We start from the raw sequence: 23,977 nt of genomic DNA, 5'->3' as shown, positions 1-23,977 counted from the left end.
TGCCTCAGCCTCCCAAAGTGCTGGGATTACAGGTGTGAGCCACTGTGCCCGACAATTTTATGTTGTGAATTTCACCTCAGTAAAAACAAATGAAACCCTCTATGTTCTTACATGCAGAGATAGTCATTGCACATTTAAGAGACTGATTGAATGAGCATTTATCTTTGATGGCGTATGTGCTATAGAAACTCCTTTGAGAGAGCTGTGTTTTTAGTGAGAAATTAACACATAAACAAAATCATTTTTACTTATAAGCCTGGAGCCCTGTGAGACATCATTTATGTAGTGAGTGTTTTAAAGCTAAAGTAGTAGCCTACATTTTTGATGGTTACAATTGGTCCCTTTGAAGAGATGATGCCCTGTGGATGGAAGCAGCACAGTCCTTGCCCCCACCCCCACCTGCCAGGACAGCACGGGTGCCCTTTCCATGACAAGACCCTTTTCAGGATCATGATACAGACCAATTAGGTAGAGGCAAATCCAGATGCGTCTCAATTTGTCAGAAACCTTGCTCTGTTTTCCCTATGTGGTTGGGGTCTGATAAAATCCCTTATAGGGTTTGGCCGGGCGTGGGGGGGTGGGTGGCATTCTTCTTAGTATTTACATCCCAAAAGGAGTTTTAAGGGACATTTAATTTTCATGTTTCAGGTTCATTTCCCTTTAACTCATCAAAATGAGATTATGAGAGATTGCTTTGATCTTTAACAGGACTTGTTCACAGGAGACATGAAGCCATTACCTTCTAAAAGGAAAGCTGTGCATTGCCAAGAATTTGGGGAGTTAATAGCATGATGTTTCAGCTTCATCTGGGGCTCCAAACCCTTGATACCTAACTGGGTCCTAAACTTGGCTTAGCGAGGCCTCCAGACCTCCAGCCTAATAAAGCCCATTAATTATCTGTCAGGCCAGCTGTGTAACAAATGAACTTGTAGAGACTGTGCCATTTTCTTGGTTCCAGGCCAGAAACTATCAGTATAAAACTCACACCACTAGTGAGACATTTCAGAGGAAAACTGGTACTTGCATAAGTGTTCCCTTATGAGTCAAATGTGCATGGCCGGATGCGTGTTTTTTTTTAATTAAAATGTAAATAACTCTGTTCCAGCAGCCTTTTTTTGGTTCTTCCAGATACTCTACACTTGAGCATGAGTGACTATGAGGCTAATTGGAATCTCTCCGATTGCTTTAATGTACATGGACTTCGGCACTCAGGGTATAAGGACGGGAAATAAGAATATTATAAAATGATGACCCAAATCCCTGCTTAAATGAACTTGAACTATCTTCTGGTGAGATGATATTTAAAAGGCACGAGATTGGGGTTGCAGTTACAGTTCTTTAGTTTGTCAGTAGTAAGAACCGAGTCAGGTCAGCTTGAACATAGAGAGGAATTTGTTGGAAAGCTATCAAGGTGTTTTGCAATGTTAAAGCATGAGCTGGACACAATCCCAGGCACTGGAGTGGCTCAGAGGCCTCCACAGCTGCAGCTCCTGATGCTCCCTCACTTTCAGATGGTACTGAGGACTAAAAGCAGAAATGTCATAGAGAGTTAGGCATGGGAGAAGATTCTGCAGAAGGTTGAGAGGACAGGCTAGGTAATCTATGACCATCCTCCCAAATGAGGTGGCTACACAGCAGTTAAATATTTAAACAACCAGGGAGAATCCTTGATGTCATCCCTTCTTCAACAGCCCCAACACTTGGGCATTCAGCATCTGTTTGAACGTCTTCCATGATGGGGAGCATACTACTTATGAGGACAACCTATCCCCACTACTGGACCATATGACATAAGAAAAAGTCATTATATTGAAGGGAAACTTGACTGATACCCTTTGGCCTGCCATCTAGACTTTGAGCACATAGATCAAGTCTTACTCAGTATCCACATTATTGTCATTTGCATATTGAAGATAAATCAACACACAGTCTCCCTAGAGTTTTCTCTTATTCTAACTCAAGTGTATTTAATGCCTTCAGACAGTTTTCCTATGATGGTGGCTTTCATTCTGTCCAACCCCTTCTGCACATAATGGCTGTTTTAAAATGCAGTAGCCAGGATTTGATATACACTCCAGACGTGGTCTGGACAATAAGCTTCTAGGCCTGTGGCTTTGAATTGCATTAGCATCACTTCATTGGCTTGGGCTGTGCTTGCAGGCTATTCATGAACCATCGCCAAATCAACTCTCTCCTGTTATATTTTTGTGCAATTAATTTTTAAAACACAAATGCAGGATGGCATAAAAGTCAAATAAAAAAGGCACAATGAGTAGTCTTTATTCAGATTATTTTGATTTTGACCCTGCCTTTCATTATACTAACTGTCTTCCTATCACCAATTAAAAGACATAGATTCTATGCCTAATTCAAAGTCATTGATGGGAAAAAAAAATTGAGCTGATTAGGGCAAGTGCAAAGCCTTTTGCTCTAGACAGAACTAGCAATGTCTCTACAAATGGACACTGAGCAGTAGTCTCTGAGTACAGTTATTAAACCATCTATGAATCGTCCCAAATTCAGGCTATCTCAGAATGTGTCTGTTAGAGGAACTGCTCCTTTAAATATTGATAAGACTTACTTTTAAAAAAGCTCTTGGCCGGGTGCAGTGGCTCATGCCCGTAATCTCAGCACTTTGGGAGGCCAAGGTGGGCAGATCATGAGGTCAAGAGATTGAGACCATCATGGCCAGCATGGTGAAACCCCATCTCTACTAAAAATACAAAAATTAGCTGGGTGTGGTGGCACACACCTGTAATCCTAGTTACGCAGGAGGCTGAGGCAGGAGAATCACCTGAACCTGGGAGGTGGAGGTTGCAGTGAGCTGAGATCGCGCCACTGCACTCCAGCCTGGCAAAAGAGTAAGACTCTGTCTCAAAAAAAATAAAAAATAAAAAAATAAAAATAAATAAATAAATAAGCTCTCAGGGTCTTTATTATTGTTGCTCCCAGGGACTTGTTAAGAATGCAGACTGCTTTGTATGTGTGTGTCTGTATGTGAGGATATCTTCCTATGGGGTCCCATAAAACACACTCGGGAAACAGTGATCTAATTATGTTACCATGCAGCATGCAAGTTTCCAGTCTGTTCCATTGGGATTTAAATGAGAGGCTTTATCAAGTGCTCTGCTGTAATCGTGATATGCTATAGGCATAGTGTATATGTCTGTGTTCTTCCAATCTATTAGCTCTATCAAAGCAGAAAATAAGGGGAAAGAATCAAGAACTGAGCCAGAGAGTTGAAGACTAATAAAGGTCCATGTTGACCAGGAGACTTCAGGGACATGAGATCCTGGGTCTTGGAGTGGCCCAAACGTCAGGGTGAAGAATGAAAGACAAAGATTGAATCATAGGTTGAGTCATTTAGCATTGAAGATCCAGAAGAAAACCCCAAAAATGGAGGTCAGGACAATCGGTCATGAGCAGTGGCAGCTGGGTTTTAAGTCCAAATCCTGTGGCATTGGCTTCACCCAGTGTGGCTGAGGTCCTTCCAGAGTGACCACTGGACCTGTTCCCTGACAGCCAGAGTTAAGAAGCTTCTTTCTCTTTGCTACCTGCTACGATTGTGCTGTCTACCCCCACAGGGTCTAGCATGTCTTAGTCCTTCTAAGCTAGGGATGAAAATAATAAACTGTTTTTGTTGCCTTTAGGATAAACCACAAGCCTTGATTACTTTGGGCTTGAGTTCTCCTTTGACATGCTTCTTTATTCTACCTTCTTTTTAAAATCCCAACTTTTTATCTCTAATACATTTATTTATTTTTGTCTTTTACTTGTTCTACATACTCAGTATTAACACCTACATTTGTTCTTGGACTTAAATGGCAATATCTTATAGCTTGATTTATTAATGTTTGTAAAATAGGTGTATTCACGGAACATGCATTTTAGTATATTGAGTAGTATTTTTAACATCTATAGGGAGCTTGAAATTTACAGATACTTCCTAAGGATCTTTTTCTTTAAAGTTGAAAAATGCTTTTGTAGCTCATATAACCTCTAATTTGCCAATTTTGTAAGTCTGTAGATTTAGTTTTGTTTTTTTTTAAATAATGGCTAATCTGAATCAGTAAACACTACATTTTGAAGTTTAACAAGTAGCAGAGTGTCTCATCAGTTGACCAGAATTAATTGGTGTGATTTTAGGACTGTGTTCGGCTTTACAGTATGATTTAAGATTGGCACTTAGTAAATTAAATGAGATCATTTTATAACTACACATAGTACAAGGCTGACTCTTAATGTGTGATGTACATGATGGAATAACAACCCTACAGTAGCCCAGATTGTACTTTCTTTCTTTTTTTTTTTTTTAAATAGAGATGAGCCTCACTATGTTGCCCAGGCTGGTCTTGAAATCTTGGGCTCACGCAATCCTCCTGCCTTGTCCTCCCAAAGTACTGAGATTACAGGCATGAGCCACCATGCCCCAGCCCAGATGGTACTTTCTGTTGTTGCCCTTAACATTACGTATTCATCCACCAAGTATTATTGAGTGCTTAGAATATTCTGGAAACTGTGAATACAAATGCCCCTGGTGTAATTCACATCACGCAATTACTTAGAGTCATTCACTGTCAGGCACCCAATCCTAAATCCCTTCAAATATGTTAATTACTGACTAGATAGGGATGAGCAAAGTCTAAGGAATTGAGCAGGCCTATAGGCATTCTAGAATCAAGCTGGAAAGATGTACAAATGGGACCTTCACCGATGATGGAACACAAGCAAGGGCCTGTTCCTTGGACATGGAAGGGTCAAGATTCAATGGTGAGTCTATGGGAAAGTGACAAATTTAAGTCCAATTCTAGTCCTGTTTTGGTAGCTAAGCGGATAAGAAGAAGAATAGATAACATCTACTGTGTGCTCCCTGTGAGCCAGGCATTGTTCTAAGCACTTTGCATGTATTGATTCCTTCAGTCCTTTTAACACCCCTATGATGTAGATTCTGTTATAATGCCTATCTTATAAATGAGGCTTCTGAGGCACAGAGAGGTTAAATATTTTACCCAAGGTTGCACAACATGTAAACAGCCAGGCTGGAGTCCAGTCCAGGCAGTCTGTCTCTAGAGCCTATGCCTTGGTGGTCACAGGGCTAAAGTGAGGAAACAGTTGGTGGACAGCCTCTTGGCTCTGTGAAGATGCGCAAGTGGAGTTATTATTAGGCGCTGCTGCAAATCACTGAGTAGGGATCTCAGCCTTGCTCACCCACACAGATGCTCTTGATTTACCCAGTAATAACTTAATCGAATGATTTATACACACCATGTCCTGTTGGAACGAGTAAACAGCAACTTAGTTCTGGTGTGTTATGAAATAGAGGTTTTAAAAATCCAAACGACTTGTGGCAAAACGGGTTTTACCCTGGGAATGGAGAGAGAGAATAGCTCAGGTCCAAGGAAGCTCACGGGCTCCCTGTTTAGAATTCTGCCTCCCCCACCCCATTGTACACTTGACTATCTCCCACATCCTCATAAATCTGAGTGCCCTGGGTGTCTGGATAATGAATGAGAGATGGGTATTGATGGATGAGTACATATGAGATAGGACCTGTAAAAAGTGATTCATTAACCTAGGCAACCCTTCATAGCTAAAAATATCAAAGCTAGGGGTTATCTTTTTAAAACACAAATCTAGCCATTTGTCCCCTCTGCTTAAAACTCATTAATGGCCCTCTTCTACCCACAGGGTAAATTCTTAATGCCATGCCTTGCTCAAGGCCCTCTCAAGGTTGACCCCTTCCCCACTGTCCCCAGCAGGCCCTGCATACCACAAATTCCGATCAGCTCCTGATACCCCATGGCCTTTTCTCCGTACCTCTGCACCTCACCCTCCAGCCTCCTGTTACCCAGGGTTCCTGCTGCTTCAGTCCCAGCTCAGATCCGCCTCCCAAGGAACCTCTTGTGTCAGACCTGGTGCTGAGACAGCCAAAGCATCCGGTCCAGCCCAGGCCAGAGCCAGGAAATCCTTGTGATCCGGAAAATTAGAAACGTGGTCAAGGTCAGGACCTGGAACTGAGCAGGCCCTCGGTGGGCTGTCCCAGGGTGGAGACCCAGGGAGAAGGGGAGGCTCAGCCAAGACTTTCACCCGGGGCAACGAGGGGCAGCCAGCCCTACGGGGTCACCTGCAGGGCTCAGTGGCTGCAGTTATGATACTGAAAGGATCAGAGGAGTCAGAGGAGGGGAAGAAACCCCATATCTGGCCAGGCGGAGAGCTCACTGGTTCTGGAGCAAAATCTTTCGGGACAACTGCAACAGGGCTGGGAGAGGTGAGAGCTCAACAACCTCAATGGAGGCAGAGAATCTCACAGCATCACCAGAGGTACAGAGCGGGGATGGCCTCCAAGCTGACATCTCTTGGACTCCGCTTCATTACCAACCTATACTGAGAGCCCATTGGATGGTTCTTTAGAACACGGGAGATGATAGTGAATTAAAGCCCCCCCCCAAGCATGGGCTGGTAGATTTCCAGCCAGGCACCTACTTTGCAGTTCATGTTATTCTTGTTCACTCATCTGTTCAATCCACAATTTATGTTCGTGGCCATGTGTCCCAGGCACTGTACTCTGGGCTGGGCGTGCAAAGTGGGAAAGACGGCCCCTGCCCTCCGGGAACTCTAGGACCCCCGGGCACCCAGGCAGAAGGAGGCGCAAAGGGAATCGTGGTGGTGTTATGGGAGCCGCAGGGTTCATCAGAGAAGTGTGGAGGCTTCTCCCACAGGGGTTCACCCGGGGACTTAACTTGTCTTCCCTCTCCTGGACCGGTTCTTCTCACTCGACCCCTCTGGTTCAGATTTGACTTCTCTATCGGGGGCTGCCTCAGCTTCCAGCTCCTCCACGAAGCATCTCCTCCTCCAGCTCTCAGCTGTCTCTCTCTTCCCAGCATTTGCACAGCCATAGTTACCTGTGGCATCAAATTAAGTGCTTTAGTAAATTGCTGTGTTTGGCTTTTTTTTTCTCCTGACTAGATTGGAAATGACTTGAGCCTAAAGGTTACATCTTATCTATTTATTTTAGAGATAGGGTCTCACTGTCACGCAGGCTGGAGTGCAATGGCATGATCACAGTTCACTGCAGCCTTGAACTCCTGGGCTTAAGCAGTCCTCCTGCCTCAGCCTCCCAGGTAGCGGGGACTACAGGCGAGCACTATCACACCTGGCTAATATATATATTTATATATTGTAGAGATGGGGGAGGGTTCTCACTATGTTACCCAGGTTGGTCTCGAAATCTTGGCCTCAAGGGATCCTCCTACCTTGGCCTCCCAAAGTGTTGGGATTACAGGCGTGAGCCATTGCGCTCAGCCAAGGGGTTATACGTCTTATACTTTGCTTTATCTACAACAGTGCTTAGGACATAGTTAGTGTCCAAATAATATTTGGGGTGGGTAAAAACAATGTAAAAGAAATTCTCTTTCTTTCTCCTTCCCTCCCTTCCTTGATCCCTCTCTTCTAACCTCTACCTCTTTCCCCCTCCTTCCCTCTCCCTCTCCCTCTCTTCTTCTTTCTCTCTCTCCCTTCCATCCCTCTCTCCAGGATTTCAGCAGGCAGATTACGCGGACTGAGCTGAGGACCTGTGAGCCCCCTTTCTGGCTTGTCCAGGAAGGCCTTGTTGGGAAGTTCTTTGGGGGATGGAAGGAAGGATTTTGCAGATGGAGGGCAAAATCAGGCTGTGGGCCTTTGGAGGAGGCAAAATTATCATTTGCATTTCTCTGTGGAGTGAGAACTCTGTAATTTCGGATTTTGCCTAATTGCTGTTTAGAGTTCCCAGGCTGGCTGCTCTTCAGGCAGGCGTGTGTTTGTGGGAAAGGTGCACTATTAATGGCTCTGAGGCTCTGAAGCTCTGTCCAACTATGGCTTAAAGGTAGGATGACTCAGACAGGGAGCGGGTCAATTCCAGAGTTCTGCTTTTCTTCAGGAGCACAGATTTGTTCAGCCACAGGGAGGGGAGGAGAAGCTGGCGCTGCTGAGGAGTCCCAAGCACGTATTATATTTGCAGGCAGCATCTTTGGTCTGTGACAGCTCCAATTTAAGCTCTGAGCAGCTGGTAGCCAGAAACCAGGCAATGTCAAAGACGGGCACATGCATGTTCTCTCTTTAGCCGTGGGCTCTCCCGGCACATGTGTGCGAGGCCGCAAGACTGTTTCTCATTTGCACTCTGGACATTTTGGAGAGTTACCTACTTCCTTCGAAAATTATTTTCAAGTGTTCCTAAGTGCCAGTGAGAATGACACGCAGGCTGCCTGTGCCTGGGAAGGAATTGGGGCTACAGGCGACCCTCTCCCTGGGCTTCCTACGTGGATTCAAACTCAACTAAACCAAACCAAACCAAGCCTGCTCTGTCTCCCTCCATCTGAGGTTGGGTTGTCACCAGCAATTGATTTTTTTTTTTTTTTTAAGTAGAGCACATTAAAGGACCAGAAGGTATGGCCATTTTAATCTATCATTGGCAAACACCTTGGCAAATGTGAAACAAAGGCACTTTGCTTTCAACTTTTTAATAACTGGCAACTCCTCATGCTTCTGAGTTAAGGCCACAGAGGTGAACGCCACAGGGAGTAGTTTCAGTTGGGCAGGGCCCAGCTAGGAGTGGGTGCTCTCCAGAGGTCGCTGTCCAGGGCCATGGCTGGATTCGGACCCCTTCCCCTCTGGCCAGACCTCTACACAGGCCGAGCCTGGCTGAAATGAACATCCTGGAAGTCTTGAAATGCACAAAAGCACATCAGAGTTTGCCGCCACACATACAGGGCTACACACAGAGCAGAGGCTACTGGTGTGTGTGTGTGTGTATGGTAGTGTGATATGCATGATGTGTTGTGTGTTGTATGTTATGTGTGTGATATATGTGGTGTGTATGTGGTGTGTCTTTGTGTCTTTGTGTGGTTTGTGTGTGGTGTGGTGTATTTGTGCGTGTCTGGTGTGGTCTATGTGGTGTGGTGCATCGTGTGGTTTGTGTGGGGTGTGTGTGCATGTGGTATGGTGTGTTTGTGTATTTGTGTGTATGGCACATGTTGTGTTTGTATTTGTGTGTTTGTGTGTGGTGTGTGGTGTGGTGTGTGTGGCGTGGTTTGTAGTGTGTGTGAGTGTGGTATGATGTGAGTGTGGTGTCGTCTGTGTGAGTGTGGTGTGTGTGTGGTGTGTAGTGTATGAGTGTGGTGTGGTGTGTAGGATGAGTGTGGTGTGTGTGTGGTGTGGTAGTGTGTGTATTAGTGTGTGTGGTTGTAGTGTGTGAGTGGATGTTGGTGTGTGGTGTGGTGTGTGGTGTGTGTGACAGCACGGTGTGGTGTGTAGTGTGTGCATTTGTGAGTGTGGTGTGTGAATCTGGTGTGGTGTGTAGTGTATTTGTGGGTGTGGTATGTAGTATGTGAGTGGGTGTGGTGGTGTGTGGTGTGGTGTGGTGTGTAGTGTGAGTGGGTGTGTGTGGTGTGTAGAGTGGGTGTGGGTGTGAGTGTGGTGAGGTGTGTAGTGTGTGTATTTCTGCACATGGTATGTATTGTGTGAGTGGTGTGGTGTGGTGTGTGGTGTGTGTGTGAGTGGGTGTGGTATGTAGTATGTGAGTGGGTGTGGTGTGTGGTGTGGTGTAGTGTGTGTGAGTGTGGTGTGTGTGGTGTGGTGTGTGTGTGGTATGTAGTGTGAGTGGGTGTGTGTGGTGTGTAGAGTGGGTGGTGTGGTGTGGTGGGTGTGTAGTGTGTGTATTTCTGCACATGGTTGTATTGTGTGAGTGGGTGTGGTGTGTGTGGTGTGTGTGTGGTGTGTAGTGGTGTGTGTGGTATGGGGGTGTGGTGTGTGGTGTGGTGTGTAGTGTGTGTTTGCATGCGTGTGTGTATGTGTAGGGAGGCAATCACTGTTGACAGGAGTGGCATCCTGTGGAGAGCCAGCCCCCTCAAAATCGCAGAACATCGCCAACAGTGACCGTGTATTGAGGACACATGAGGACATGCTCGGCACACATGTCCTTATTTAAATCTTCGAAACAATGCAGCAAACCCTTTCACAACCTGTGAAACCCTGTGTGGCCCAGTTCCTAAGAGGCCACAGACAGTACCTAGGCCTGTTAGGAACCGGACCATGCGGCAGGAGGTGAGCAGCAGGCGGGCAAACAACTTCCTCTGCATTTACAGCTGCTCCCCATCGCTCACATGACCGCCTGAGCTCCGCCTCCTGTCAGATCAGCAGAGGCATTAGATTCTCATAGAACCGCGAACCCTACTGTGAACTGCACATGGGAGGGATCTAGGTTGCGGCTCCTTAGGAGAATCCAGTGCTTGATGACCTGTCGCTGTCTCCATCACCCCCGGATGGGTCTGTCTAGTTGCTGGAAAACAAACTCGGGACTCCCATTGGTTCTACATTATCATGAATTGTATAATTATTCCATTATATATTACAATGTAATCATAATATAAGGTGCACAGTAAATGCAATGCACTTGAGTCATCCTGAAACCATCCCCACCAGCCCCTGTCCGTGGAAAGATTGTCTCCACGAAACTAGTCCCTGGTGCCAAAAAGGTTGGGGAACATTGCTGTGAAGTATCGCTCTCCCACCTTTGTAGATGAGGAAACTGAGACTCAGATAATGCACTAGTTTGCTAGGGCTGACACAGCAAAGCACCACAAACCGGATGGCTTAAAACAACAGAAACGTATCTGTCATAGTTCTGGAGGTTGGAAGCCAGAAATCAAGGTGCCAGCAGGGCCATGCTCTCACTGACTCTAGATGGAACATTTCCTTGCCTCTTCCTGGCTCCTGGTGGTTGTTGCTGACCCTCGACACTTTTTGGTTTGCAGCTGCGTCAATTCCATCTCTGCCTCTGCCAGCGTGGCATTCGTCTCTCTTATGAGGTGTCTGTGTCTCCTCATAAGAACACCAGTCATGTTGAATTAAGGATCCACCCTACCCTAGTAAGACTTTATCTACTTAATTAATATCTCAATGACCCTGTTTCCAAATAAGGCCACATTCCGAGATACTGGGGATTAGGTCTTCAACATGTCTTTTGGGAGACACAATTCAACTCGTTAAACATCAGGAAAATATCTTGCTTAAGATAACCCTACCTGCAAGTGGCAGAGAAAATTTGAATCCAATGCTGACTCCCAAACTCCTTTTCTTTTCTGCACACTAATTTATGCAATTGCATTGATTGATGTGTACAATTTACTTAGGTTCATTTAAGCTTTGTATCTTCTTTCCCACAACCCCCTTTGCACCCCCAGTTTCTCAGCTGCTATATTGCCCACATAAGATTTCCTATGATAGCTTTTCTTTCTTTTCATTAGCTCCCTCTTAGCTGAGTAGGAAGATGGAAGGTCAGGGCTCAGGAGCTAAGTCAGACTCAGGGATGGTATCTGTGCCAGAGACACAGAGGGATCGGGTCCAGTCAGGAAAAGAGAAATCAAGTATTTCAAACAGAGAGGATTTAATGCAGGAATTGGTTATAGGAGCATTGGATTGGAAAGGCTGAGGGAAAGAGAGAGAGAGAGAGAGACTACAGAGGAACAACAAAAAGAGACAGAAGCCATTAGTAGGAAATCATATGTGGGCATACGGCAGCCAAGGTATCTGGAGAAACCTCTTTTATATAATGAAATCCCTCTTATATAATAGCTTGTATGGCGAAAGAAAAGGAAGCCATTAAACCCCCCAAATGACATAAGAGAAGACCAAAGTTGTTGTTTGTTCCACAGGCATTTGTCATCCATGGTGGGCTTGACCTTGGGTTTTAAGAGGCTATGCCCTTGGTGGCAAAGGTTAAGCCCAGCATCACGCAAGATAGAACGTCAGACCAGAGCTAGTACACAAAGCCAGATCCCTGAAGAGTGCCATTCCTGAACTAGAAAAAACGCCCAGACAGAGAAACACTAAGAATACTTGCTTATCTAGATCTTAGCTCTTGGTAAAGCGACAAACCAAATCAAAAGTTGCCCATGAAAAGACTCCCAAAAAAGTCTCTAATGAAAGAGGTTATACCTATTTATTTTCATTCTGACACTTGCCGATTGAGAGAGCTCTTGACTTATGTTTGATAGCAGGAAACTGCCTACACAGAAGAAGATAGGTTACCTGCTTGGGAAAAGAAAGATCTGGAAAATCAAAAATTTTTAGTTCTTTTGGTTGTCTTTTGCTTGTTTTTGTTGTTGTTGTTTGTTTTATAGCATTTCTAATCCAGATTTTTATACTTCTTACACAAGATTATTTTGCTTGATAGAAAATAATAGAAGTTTTTTGTTTTGTTTTGTTTTTTTGTTTTTGTTTTTGTTTTTGTGATGGAGTCTCGCTTTCTTGCTCTGTTGACCAGGCTGGAGTGCAGTGGTGCCAGTATCGGCTCACTGCAGCCTCCGCCTCCTGGGTTCAAGCAATTCTCCTGCCTCAGCCTCCCAAGTAGTTGGGATTGCAGGCATGTGCCACCACGCCCAGCTAATTTTTGTATTTTTAGTAGAAACGGAGTTTCACCATGTTGACCAGTCTGGTCTCGAACTCCTGACCTCAGGCGATCCACCTGCCTTGGCATCCCAAAGTGTTAGGATTACAGGCATGAGCCACCATGCCCGGCTATAGGAATTCTTTTTAGAAAGAGAGAAAAATACCTCAATTTAAAAGGGAGTGTGTTGCCCATGTATCTCTACTTGTAATGAGTGAAGAGTTGGAAAGTTGGTAAATAAGCCCAGGTTCCACTCAGCTTCTGTGACCAGTTGTCCCCTTTGACAGGCACCTGAATCCTTATTTGGATGTCAGGGGGATGCGGCGAGAAGCTCGTGGTTTATCTTTAACACCAGTGAGTTACACTAAGAATTTACTTTGGGCATTTCAATGATGTCTTGTGGAGCCTGAACTAGGCTATCAAAAATAAATATGTAACAGTATTTTCCTGCAAGGAATACTGACGTACTTAAAATAAGGCATCCTTGGCAGGCAGTGTGAAGTCAGAGAGCTCCTGCCTTCAGCCCATGGTTCCAATTAATACGCTTCCAATAGCATCATAGCTACAACCTTGAGGATTTCTATCTCCCACCTGCACAAATAAATTGATCTCTTAGAAACAAGCCGTGAGCACAATTTTAAATTTAAATACTGTGTCTCTCAGATTGCTGTGCTTTCAGTCACGATATTAGCTCAAATGAAGGACGTACTGAATTGAATATCTGGATATGTTGGCAGAAGCCTTCAGCCTAATCAAAAAACTCATGGGCAGACAAATTTGCTCGGGAGCCAGACATCTTCTCTAAATCTAGACATACAAGTCATTTAACCACTGATCGACAGTGTCCCTGAGCTTCCTCGAGGTCAATTAGAGGACCTTATCCATTTAGTTCAGCTTCATGACTTTAACAAATGATTTGCTGTTTTTTTTTTTTTTTTTTTTTTCTTGGTTACCAGAAGCTAATAAAAACTTCACGGAGATTTAGAGACAACTAATGACATCAGGAACGTTGGCTGCCATGCCTACCTGCTCTAGTTCTCGTTTGGAAATTCCCCATGCTCAGCTGTGAAAGAACAGAATTGAAACCAATCAAGGGACGGGGGATATTGATATCTAGCCTACACGGATGGAGAAGACATCGAAAGATAGGGAGAATGACATCACAAAACCTTCAATGCCTTCCAGTCCACAGGGAGGCGGTCACTCACAGATGCAATAACCTTTCGGGCTCTGCCTCTGAAAACATTCAGTGAAAGTTGATGATTTGGTTCATTTTTCAGGCAAAGAAATGAAGGCACGGGTTGAAAATAGACAGAGCTATAAGGCTTTAAGAGTGGCAGCTTTCTGTCCAAATTCCAACAAAAATAGTTATCAGATCTCTCTTTTTTTTTTTTTTAAAGGCAGCAGGAGAACATAGATCCAAAATTCTGTGTAATCCACTCAACTAAGACTGTAACAACAACAAACAGTTCTACAGTGCAGTTTATGTTATTCTTGGCAGAGCTCAGATCTCAGGTGACATCAAAGGTGACTACATAGATATATATACAATGAAGTCAGCTTATAATTCATTTCTATTAGATTTACAAATTTAAACTGCTTAGGGCTTACAAGTTTCCGAGAGACAGAGAATACCACAAACAAGTGGATAGATGGCAGATGACACATGTGAGACCCAAAGTGCCAATTTCCTGAATATACAAAGAGCTCTTACAAGTTAATCAAAAGACAACTCAATGAAATAATGGGCTCTTGCCTATGTTACCAATATTTTCATCTGGTATGACATTTACTCTTTGATTTCATTATTTTTGTGATTTTCATAGGCTTGTATTTTATGTGGTCAAATCTCTATGTCTTTCTATCACTTGTATGTTTAGAAGGACGTTCCTCCTTCTGAAGTACACATATTTGATTTTGGATTTGAGATGGCATTCATTTCTGATCCATCTATAAAGTTTTTGGTGTGTGGTTAAAGGTAAAAATAGACTCACATTTTCCTAAATAATTAGCCAGTTGTTCCAGCTCCATTTATTGAGTGGTCCTTCCTTTCCCAACTGATGCGTGGTGTAACCTTTATCATATATTAAATACTCATGTGTGCTAAAAATAAAAAGTCATTTCAGTTGAGTGCTGTGAATTAATCCAAGGAGTTTGCAGAGGTGGCGTTTGCAGCATGAGATTGTCCTTCCTTTCCACTCCTCCCCAGAGACTGAAAACAGAGGGAAGGAAGCCAGGGAAACATTAAACAAGGTCTGCTGCTCTGGATAATGTCTATGAGGAAAAAAATCGCAGGCTGAGATTTTATGATTTAAAGACTATTATGCTGCTTAAAGAACCCTGCAAGAGTAACAATAGCTGCTATTTATTGGGCGCTCGCTCTATGCCAGGCACTGTTCCCAGCGGCCCCACCATGACATCACTCCATCCTTACGACCTAACCCTAACCCACGCTATGGACACTTTTATCATCGCCCCGATTTTAGACATGAGGAAACTGAGACTCTGAGACACCGTGTCCCTTACTCCACAGTCATTCAGAAGAACGACCACCCCAAATGTGGCTAAGCCAGCCAGTCAACAAGAGTGCTGGGATTGTTACCTTCTTCAAAACAATACCTCTCAGCAAAGCATCAAATGTCAACCAACACACCAAGGAAGGTCCTTGCAGATGGAACACAGGGAAGTTGTTATCTCATGGGAGTAGTCCCAGGACGCAAAGGAGTCAAGCGCAGCAAATTCTAAGGTTTAGAGAAATAGACCACTGTCGATTTCCAGGAACTCATTTCACTCCTGTCTTTTCACATTAATGTTTCTCCTTTCGAGGAAAGCCAAGGAAAAGACTTTTCATCCAACTGGCTTAGGAGGCAAGACAGAAACCTTTTCCGCATAAGATCCTGTCACAGCTAGGCGAATTCTGTACCTAAATCTTTGGAGATGAGTGGCCTCTCAGTGTTTTCATTATTTATAATTAATTGTTCATTTATCAGACTTTGTGGAGTGTCTCAGTGGGCAGCGAGGTGTGAGGCACAGGGAGTATGTAATAAAGCCCTCAAGTCCTCTGCCTTCACACAGCATCCATTTGGGGGGATGCACCCCCAACCCAAGGCCGGGGTGTGTGCTGTGGTGTCACAGGAAGTGCTGCCTTTCTCGAATGGGGCTGTGTTTACACAGGGCCAGGAGAACTAGATGCTGAATTGGGGGTCAGGCTTCAGGAGTCCTGGCTTTTGGGACCACTTTGACACTTCCTGTCTTCACAGCCATCATCCTGTTTCAGGATTCTTATCCCCAAAACAGGAATATTAACACAGCTCTGCCTGTCTCTGCAGGTCATCACGAGTGAGCACCCAGTGCGTGTGAAAGCGTCTTCAGTGTGGGAGTTGCTGTATAGATGCAGAGTTTTACTACTGAAAGGAGGAATATTATTGTTGATTTGTTTTTGTTTCTCAGTTGTTGTGCATGTGCTTTTTTGTTGTTGTTGTTGTTTTACCATCTTGGTCCTACGTGGCTGGTTTGCCGGCCCAGCCTTAATGGCCAGTTGGCTCCAAGTCAGAAGACATGATCTCCTCCCCCACTCTCCTTGCCATTGTTTAAAGCCCCTCCTGAGGAATGGGCTGCCTTGGTGTTTTGTCAGTTCAAACCACATCCTGCCTGTTTCCACTTTCCATAAGACAACTCGCAACACCGGTGGTTTTCAGATGTGGCCAGCTTCTTGGTGAAGCGATAGCAGAGGCCTTGTTCACAGAAGTGAAAATAATTCACCCAGTGGTTAGCACATCAGGTGTGGGCATTGAGTGTACCCCGCCCCCAGCTTGATCCCAATCCCTGATTGGGTTTGGGAGTGGACGGCTGCCCAGCTTCCTGGCGCTGTCTTGACCCACAGCCTTCTCTGGGATGGGGACTAAGCCAGAGGCAGCAAGGACAGAGGTGTCTCAGGCTGTCCAGGCCTGGCCTGAATCCCACGACAGCAAGGGTGTGGCCTGCAGAAGCTGGAAACGACCACGGTTGCCTTCTAGTAATTTTACAGATGAGGAAACTGAGTCCAGGGAGGGCTGGTCAGTTGCAGGCAGAGCCTGGACTGGCACCTGGGTCTTTGGGCTCCAGGCTCAAGTTCATTCTAAGCAGACCAGTTGTACCCATCGCTGTAATTGAATGACTTGTTGGCATCAACAGAACTGGTAACTGGATTTGGTCCTGGTGACCAAGGGGCACATCTCCCAGCTGGAGACTGTTTGCTAAGAGCAAGGGTACGGCCCACACTGGGCTATCAAACAACACAGCAAGCCCACGCTCAGGGCATCAGCAAGCAGGGATATGAAATAAAACAAACCTTTTGAAAGAATTCGACACTTGAAGAAGAAAAAGAGGAGGAGGTGAAGGAGGGCAGAAGGAAAGTCGGAAGCAGCAGCAGCAGCCAGTCATCGTGAGAAAATCAGAGCTTTGTGGGATTTCAAAACTTGTGGTTTGGAAACATTTTTATTATTTAGATGCACGAGGGCAGACACCACCATCTTTTAAATGTTCACAGGAGGCCAAAGTATGCAAGAGCCACGGCCTAAACCGGGGCTGTGGGCAGAGGCAGACCTGGGCCGTCAGAGTCCAGGAGAAGGGCTCAGGACCGGGTTGTGCAGCAAGTGTCCCCAGTATGTCACCCACGACCCCAAGATGTCCAGTGGGCAGACCAGGCCAGCAGACACATGGCCCTCTATCTCTACTCCCTTCTAGGAGGATCTGGGAGGCTAAGGTAGCCCTGACCATAGAAAACATGGATTTTCCAAGACATCCTCCCTGGAGACTTCTGCCCTTGAACAATGCTTATCTATCACAAGGTTGAGGGCTCTCCTTATCTTTCAAGAGTTTGAGGCGGCCTGTAAATGCTTCACTTATTAACTCAGCTCTGATTCTCCCTGGGAAGCCAAGGGCTGAGTGAAACTCTAACATGGGCATGTGGATGGCTTGTGGTGCCCTGTAGCTCTGCACCGTGGGCCTGCAGGTGCACAGCCAGTCCCATGGCCTCCAGAGGAGCAGCACAAACCCTTAGCCTGGGTGGGGAAGGAGCACAGCGCCGACAGAACTACTGCTGGAGGGGGACCCTGTGAATCACCAGCACCTGGAAGTGCCCCATCCCAGGCCTGTCCCAGCCCGGCGTCTGAGCTAATTACAGCTCTGTTGTGGGGAGAGTCACCCGTGTCAGTTTAACTGACAGCCCAGATAAGAGGTACTGGGCAGAGTCTCACAGGTTGCACAACAAACCACTCTGCCAACTGAGGGCAGAGACAAGCCTTTTTTAGTCCCTATGGTCAGAAACGAATTTCCTGGATGGCTGTCTTCTCCACCTCCTCTCCATCTCTTATTTTTAGTTTTCAGGTTGGTCTGAATTAGGTTTTGGCTTGTTGGGGGCGGGGTGGGGGGAGGACGATGGGTGATTTTTTCTTTCACTCATTTAAGCATCAGCCTGGTATCTGGCATCTGGCCTGTGCCTTCCTTTCATGGTTCAAGATGTGCCCAGGGCTGTTATACGTCATTGACCAGGGTTGGGCGCCCATAAAGTCAAGGCCACCAGCTCCACTGTGATGAGCAGACGAGCTTGGCCATGTGGCAAACAGTGAATTTAGTGCTGCAGCATGTTCAGCAGATTCACGAAGCCTTCTGCTCATTCAAGAAAGGATGTTTTCCCTGACAGCTGCATCCCCAAACTCACACCAAACAGCTTGCCAGTCAGGTGCCCCCACCCCTGCGCTATGAAGCTCTCCCCGTAGAAGATCAATCAGCCTTCCTCTCCTGTGGGCTCCACCTGCACCCCTCGTTCCAACACCATCTGCCCACACCATCCTGTGCAGTTGCTATCCATTTATTCCATCTCCATTATAGTGTCTGCCTGAACAGCAAATATGAGGCTTCACAGAAGCATTGAAGATCTAAAAAGCATTTGTAACTGATTGTAAGTGAATTCAGCATGAGGCCTCGGGCGGCATACGAGCCTCTGGCACTTTCGTCTTACCCATAGAGACACTGTAGATCTCAAGGCAACATCAGGACCATCCAGGGCAGGTGGCAACAATTTTCTTTTAAAATTCCAAGGTAGATTAGGCCAAGGCTGTAAGTGGATTGATAGGCCTCAGGTTCAAGACCAGAGAAAAAGAATAGGAGAGAAAAGTGACCCTCAAATGGCCAAGAAAAAGAGAGAAGGCAGGAGAGAGAAGAGGGAGGGCCACCCACGGTTTGCACAGGTGCCATCTCCAGAGCCATGGGGTGCTGTACCTGAGGCTGCAGCTCCTGGGCACAGCGGACCCAACCCTCCTGAACCAGGGGACCAGCAGCACAGGCAGCCGATGTGCGGCTCTCTCCAAGCTCTGGGCGTGGGGGCACTGAGTGGAGGGGAATGACCAGTTCGGAGGACCTGAGGCTTCTGGCTCTCTGCTCCTCCAGGCTCATCTGTGAGTGCAGACACAGGCTCTGGGAGGCCAAGGGCTTCACGACTGGGCTCACTCCCAGCAGGGCAAGTGGGGTCCTGGGGCCTGAGCCCCTGGCGATCTGCCACTGCTCTCTCCGACACCACGAAGGAGGCTCCGCAAAACACCATGTCCCTAACACAACGGGATTTGACCGATTCTGTGGCACATTCAAGGTGTTAAAGCTCCAACCTGAATAAAGGCTGTGCAACCACATAATGCTGTCAACAGAGCCTGTGTGAAGCGCATGCGTGTGTGAGCTTAGCTCCGAACCCACATTCTCCTAGAGTGGTGGAGGGTCTCATCTCATCTCCCAGTCCCTTCTGGGCACCTCCCCGCCCCAGGAGCTAACCAGCATCTGGAATGGCCTGGCTTTGGGTCTTCACCGTGGCTATAGCCTCTCTACCTGGACCATCTGATTCCTGTTCTGAGCTGAGCTTCCAGCCCTAGGGGGTGGGGAGGCGGAGCTCACCCTCTTTTCCCTCCCTGCGAAGCCGCCTTCCTGCGTGCTAATGTTTTACTCTGCCTGAATTTAAACAGATGTGGTCAAGGATGGCGGGTCCCCAACGTGACCTCCCTGGCTCTGCTATGCATGCCTAATCCCCGTACCCCAATCGATCACTCCCTGGACTCTCCCCTTCTCCCCTCTCCTGTGCGACCACCAGTTGCTCACCAATAATTCGAAACTGCCTTTTTGACAGAGAAAATGAGCGTCAGCTGTTTGCCTACTGTGCCTGATTCTAAGAATTAAAGTGAAAAAAAAGTTAAGAGAGTGAATGTTGATCACAACAGAGTTCACTGGTAACGAAATGAGATTCCTGGAAACGTACTCTTCACCCTGGAGCTGGTTAAGGAGATCGAGAGCATCCTGGCTAACACGGTGAAACCCCGTCTCTACTAAAAATACAAAAAAATTAGCCGGGCGTGGTGGCGGGCGCCTGTAGTCCCAGCTACTCAGGAGGCTGAGGCAGGAGAATGGCGTGAACCTGGGAGGCGGAGCTTGCAGTGAGCCGAGATCACACCTCTGCACTCCAGCCTGGGTGACAGAGCGAGACTCTGTGTCAAAAAGGAAGAATAAGAAAACAAACACAGGCCAAGCGCGGTGTCTCATGCCTGTAATCCCAGCACTTTGGGTGGCCGAGGCCGGCGGATCACTTGAGGTCAGGAGTTGGATGAAACCCTGTCTCTACTAAAAATACAAAAATTAGCCAGGAGTGGTGACGAACGCCTGTAATCCCAGCTACTCAGGAGGTTAAGGCACGAGAATTGCTTGAACCCAGGATGTGGAGGTTGCAATGAGCTGAGATTGTGCCACTACACTCCAGACTGGGCTACAGAGCAGGACTCTGTCTCCAAAAAAAAAAGGAAAAAGAAAACAAACATTTTTCCTGGTCTTCTCCATCCCCCATCATGGCTCTAAGGGTCCCAGGTCACTGGTGGGAGCTTTCCCAACTGGGCCTGCCTGGGAATCCACAGCCTCTTGTCACTTGCTGTGAGCGAGTAGGTGAATATCTGCTGAGTAAGAAGCTCCTCCTGGGATGTGGAGGTGGAGGCAGGGAATACCCTCCTTGCAAATTAGCTCAGCCCTAATGAAGAGGCGCTGATGGACAGATAGGAATTCACACCCTTCTTTGTTCAGCATTCCAATGTGAAGTTGTCCACACTAGGACAAGAGGTTGAAAGGAGGATGGTGTCACAGATTGAAATGGAAACTTGGTGGGAGACAAGTGATGTGTGTGGTATGATGTGTGTGTGGTGTGTGTGGTGTGATGTGTGGTGTGTGTGTGATGTGTGGTGTGGTGTGATGTGTGGTTTGGTGTGTGTGTGGTGTGGTGTGTGGGTGTGTGTGTGGTGTGGGGTGTGGTGTGTATGTGTGTGGTGTAGTGTGTGGTGTGTGGTGCATGTGTGGTGGGGCATGTGTGTGATATGTGGTTTGTGTTTGTGCATGTGTGTGGTGTGTGTGTGGTGTGATGTGTGGTGTATGTGGTGTGTGCATGTGTGTGGTGTGTGTGTGCATATGTGTGTGTGTGGTGTGGTGTGTATGTGGTGTGATGTTTGGTGTCAGGTGTAGAAGGTGTGGTGTCTGTGTGTGGTGTGTATGGTGTGTTGTGTGGTGTGTGTGTGGTGTGATGTGTGTGTGGTGTGATGTCTGTGTGTGGTGTGTGTGTGGTGTGATGTGTGTGTAGTGTGTTGGGATGTATGTGGTGGTGTGTTTGGTGTTGTGTAGTGTATTGTGGTGTGGTGTGTGTGGTGTGATGTGATGTGTGTGTGTGTGTGTGTGTATGGTGTGGTGTGGTGTATGATGTGGTGTGGTGTGGCATAGTGTGATGTGTGTTGTGTTGTGTTGTGGTGTTTGTGGTTTGTTGTGGTTTGCTGTGTGTGTTGTGTGTGTATGGGGGTGTGTATGGGTGTGGTGTGGTGTTTTGTGGTGTGGTCTGTGTGTTTGGTGGCGTGGTGTGTGTGATGCACGTGGTGTGGTGTCGTGTGTGTGGTGTTTTGTGATGTGGTCTGTGTGTGTGTGTGGTGTGTGTGTGTGATGTGTGTATGGTGTGTGTGGTATGGTATGTTGTGTGTGTGGTGTGGTGTGTGTGTGTATGGTGTGTTGTGTGTGTATTGTGTGTGGTGTGGTGTGATTTTGTGTGTGGTGGGTGTGGTGTGGCATGTGTGTGTATGGTGTGTTGTGGTGTGGTGTGATGTGGTATGGGGGTGTGTGTGTGTGTGGTGTGTGGAGTTGTGTATGGGGGTGTGTGTGGAGGGGTGTGTGTGTGTGTGTGGTGTGTGTGTGGCGGGGGTGTATGTGGCGTGTGCATGTGCTGGAAAAGACAGGATTTCCGACATGAAGACTGGGGAAGCCTCTGGCTGCTGTGCCCCATCCTCAGCTGGGGGCAGCCCTCTCTGCTGCAGGGTGGAGGGAGGTAGGGGAGGATGCCGAGGCTCAGCTTCAAAAGGGGAGGACTCCTTGGAGTTGCGGAAGCCTTTAGTTGGGGAGAAGCAGGTGGAATGCGGAGGTCACTCCTTGCTTTCTGGAAACCCCAGTGTCGCCTGGGGTGGGCTTTCTGGAAACTTTCCCCTGGCTGTTTTCTCCCCACGCGACTCCCCTGCTGCTCTCTCCTCTCCGCAGCTGTGGCGGAGCAGGCTGGGTACTTATTTCAGGCCGCTGTACCTGGCTCCTACAGTTAAGGGCCCTTCCAGAACAGGTTTTTCCCAAAGTCCCAGAGAAAGTGCTCACCAAGTGCGTGTTGATGATGAAACCCCAAATCAACGTGTGGATTTTCCTTCTGGTATTTGGGATTTTTTTTTTTTTAAAAAAGCACACCTTTGAGTTCTTCTCTCTTCTCTATAATATGCCACAAGGCGAGGTTTCAAAGTTTATAGCAAATTGAGAACGAAAAAGGTTTTGAAGGAGCCAAGAGGAAAAGACTCCAGGTTCATCGTAATGTGAATATACAAGCAGGCGTCGTCTCATCTGTATAGAGCACAGGTCTATGGGTCCACGCAGAGTGAGGGGATGAGACCCCTGCACCCAAGACTTTGCAGTCCTATTGGGGACCAGGGGGAAAACGTTATGGAACATGTGGAAACAGAGGAAAACCAAGCCCACGCCTGCAGGAGAAGTGCAGGCTAGGGGATCGCTGCGCCGGGATTTTCAGGGAAGGATTCATGGGGGCGGTGGGAACGAGCTGGGCCCTAGAGGATGAGTAAGGCCTAGGTAGGGGGAAGGAGGGGAAGAAATCCTCGAAGCTGGTGTGAGTGTGCGTGTATCTGAAGCGGGATTTGGGGGGATGTTTGGCTCTGAAGGAGAGGGATGACCACTTGTTGCGCTTCCCACGTGCCGGGCCCGGCAGTGACACGTGTCGCTTCATGCTTACCACAGCCCTGAGTCAGGTCTCATTATGTTCATTTTGCAGATGAGAAAACCAAGGTTCACAGAGGCTTGAGTCACACGGTCCAGAAGGAAAAGCAATGGGACTCAAACTCATGTTGGCCTCCAGAGCCCCTGCTCTCAGTCCTACCTCTCAGGACCGGCCTGGGGGAAGACGGGAGGGTGGTGTTGAGTGGAAAAAATATTGCTGCCCAGAGAGGGTGAAGTGTCAATATGCGAGATACAAGAGGGGGCAGAAAACTCCAGCCTTGTCTCAGGAGGCCGTAGAGTCATGGAGGGTCTTTGGCTATGGGAGGGATGTGGAGAAAGGGGTGTTTGGAACCAATGAGTTGGTCTGGGTTTCCTGGAAGATGCCAGAGGGCAGGGAGACCACCCAGGAGTGGGCAATATGGCCCTGGCTCAAGGTGGAGGATGGCGGGAGAGGAGAGAATGGAGCAGACAGACATCTGCCCAAGTGTTCCATGGTACATTAGCCATTGTCCCAAAAAAAAGAAGGCCTACAGGTGGTCAAATTTGGAGTGTTCTGGGTTGAACAGAGTAACAGAGTAATAGAGTCATTGCTCTATTGTGGAACTTCTTTTTTTTTTTTAAGACGGAGTTTCATTCTCATTGCCCAGGCTGGAGTGCAATGGTGTGATCTCGGCTCACTGCCAGCCCTGCCTCTCAGGTTCAAGTGATTCTCCTGCCTCAGCCTCCCAAGTAGCTGGGACTACAGGTGCGTGCCACCACACCCAGCTAATTTTTGTGTATTTTTAGTAGAGATGGAGTTTCACTATGTTGGCCCGGCTGGTCTCGAACTCCTGACCTCAAGCAATCTGCCCACCTGCCTTGGCCTCCCAAAGGGCTGGGATTACAGGCATAAGCCACCATGCCCGGCCTACTGTGGAACTTCTTATAGCCTTTGATATGCTGATATGACTGCAGGGGGAAATGTAATCTGCAGTGTTTCTCAGACTCATTTGACCATGAAACCCAGTTTCTGCCAAGCACCTCCTGCAGCTGGCGTTCCACAGAACACTCTTTGAGAAATATTGCGGTGCCTGGTCACCCTTATGTCATGGGTAATGTGGATGATACACTAAGTTGGAACTTTGGGTGTAGAGCCCAGGCTCTTGTTTCACTGACCTACTGAGTTTTCTTGCTTGTTTTGTTTTCTGAACCTTGCTTTAACCTTCCCTAGCAGCTGGGATCTCTTCCCCAGAGTGTGCTGCTGAGGGGATC

The 23,977-nt window shown here is 47.0% G+C and overlaps 1 long non-coding RNA gene across 1 annotated transcript; it reads left to right on the top strand.

Annotated features, from left to right (window-relative positions):
* Window positions 1–5,847: 5,847 nt before the first annotated feature.
* Window positions 5,848–23,861, top strand: LOC115834675. The gene is made up of 3 exons (XR_004029559.1): window positions 5,848–6,927; window positions 7,760–7,861; window positions 23,374–23,861. It is a non-coding gene; the product is annotated as an uncharacterized LOC115834675 (long non-coding RNA).
* Window positions 23,862–23,977: the final 116 nt, after the last annotated feature.

Source organism: Nomascus leucogenys, chromosome 4 (assembly GCF_006542625.1).
Source record: "Nomascus leucogenys isolate Asia chromosome 4, Asia_NLE_v1, whole genome shotgun sequence".
NCBI lineage: Eukaryota > Metazoa > Chordata > Mammalia > Primates > Hylobatidae > Nomascus > Nomascus leucogenys.
Note: the sequence above shows the minus strand (reverse complement) of the source record. Positions and strands in the feature narration are given on the sequence as shown.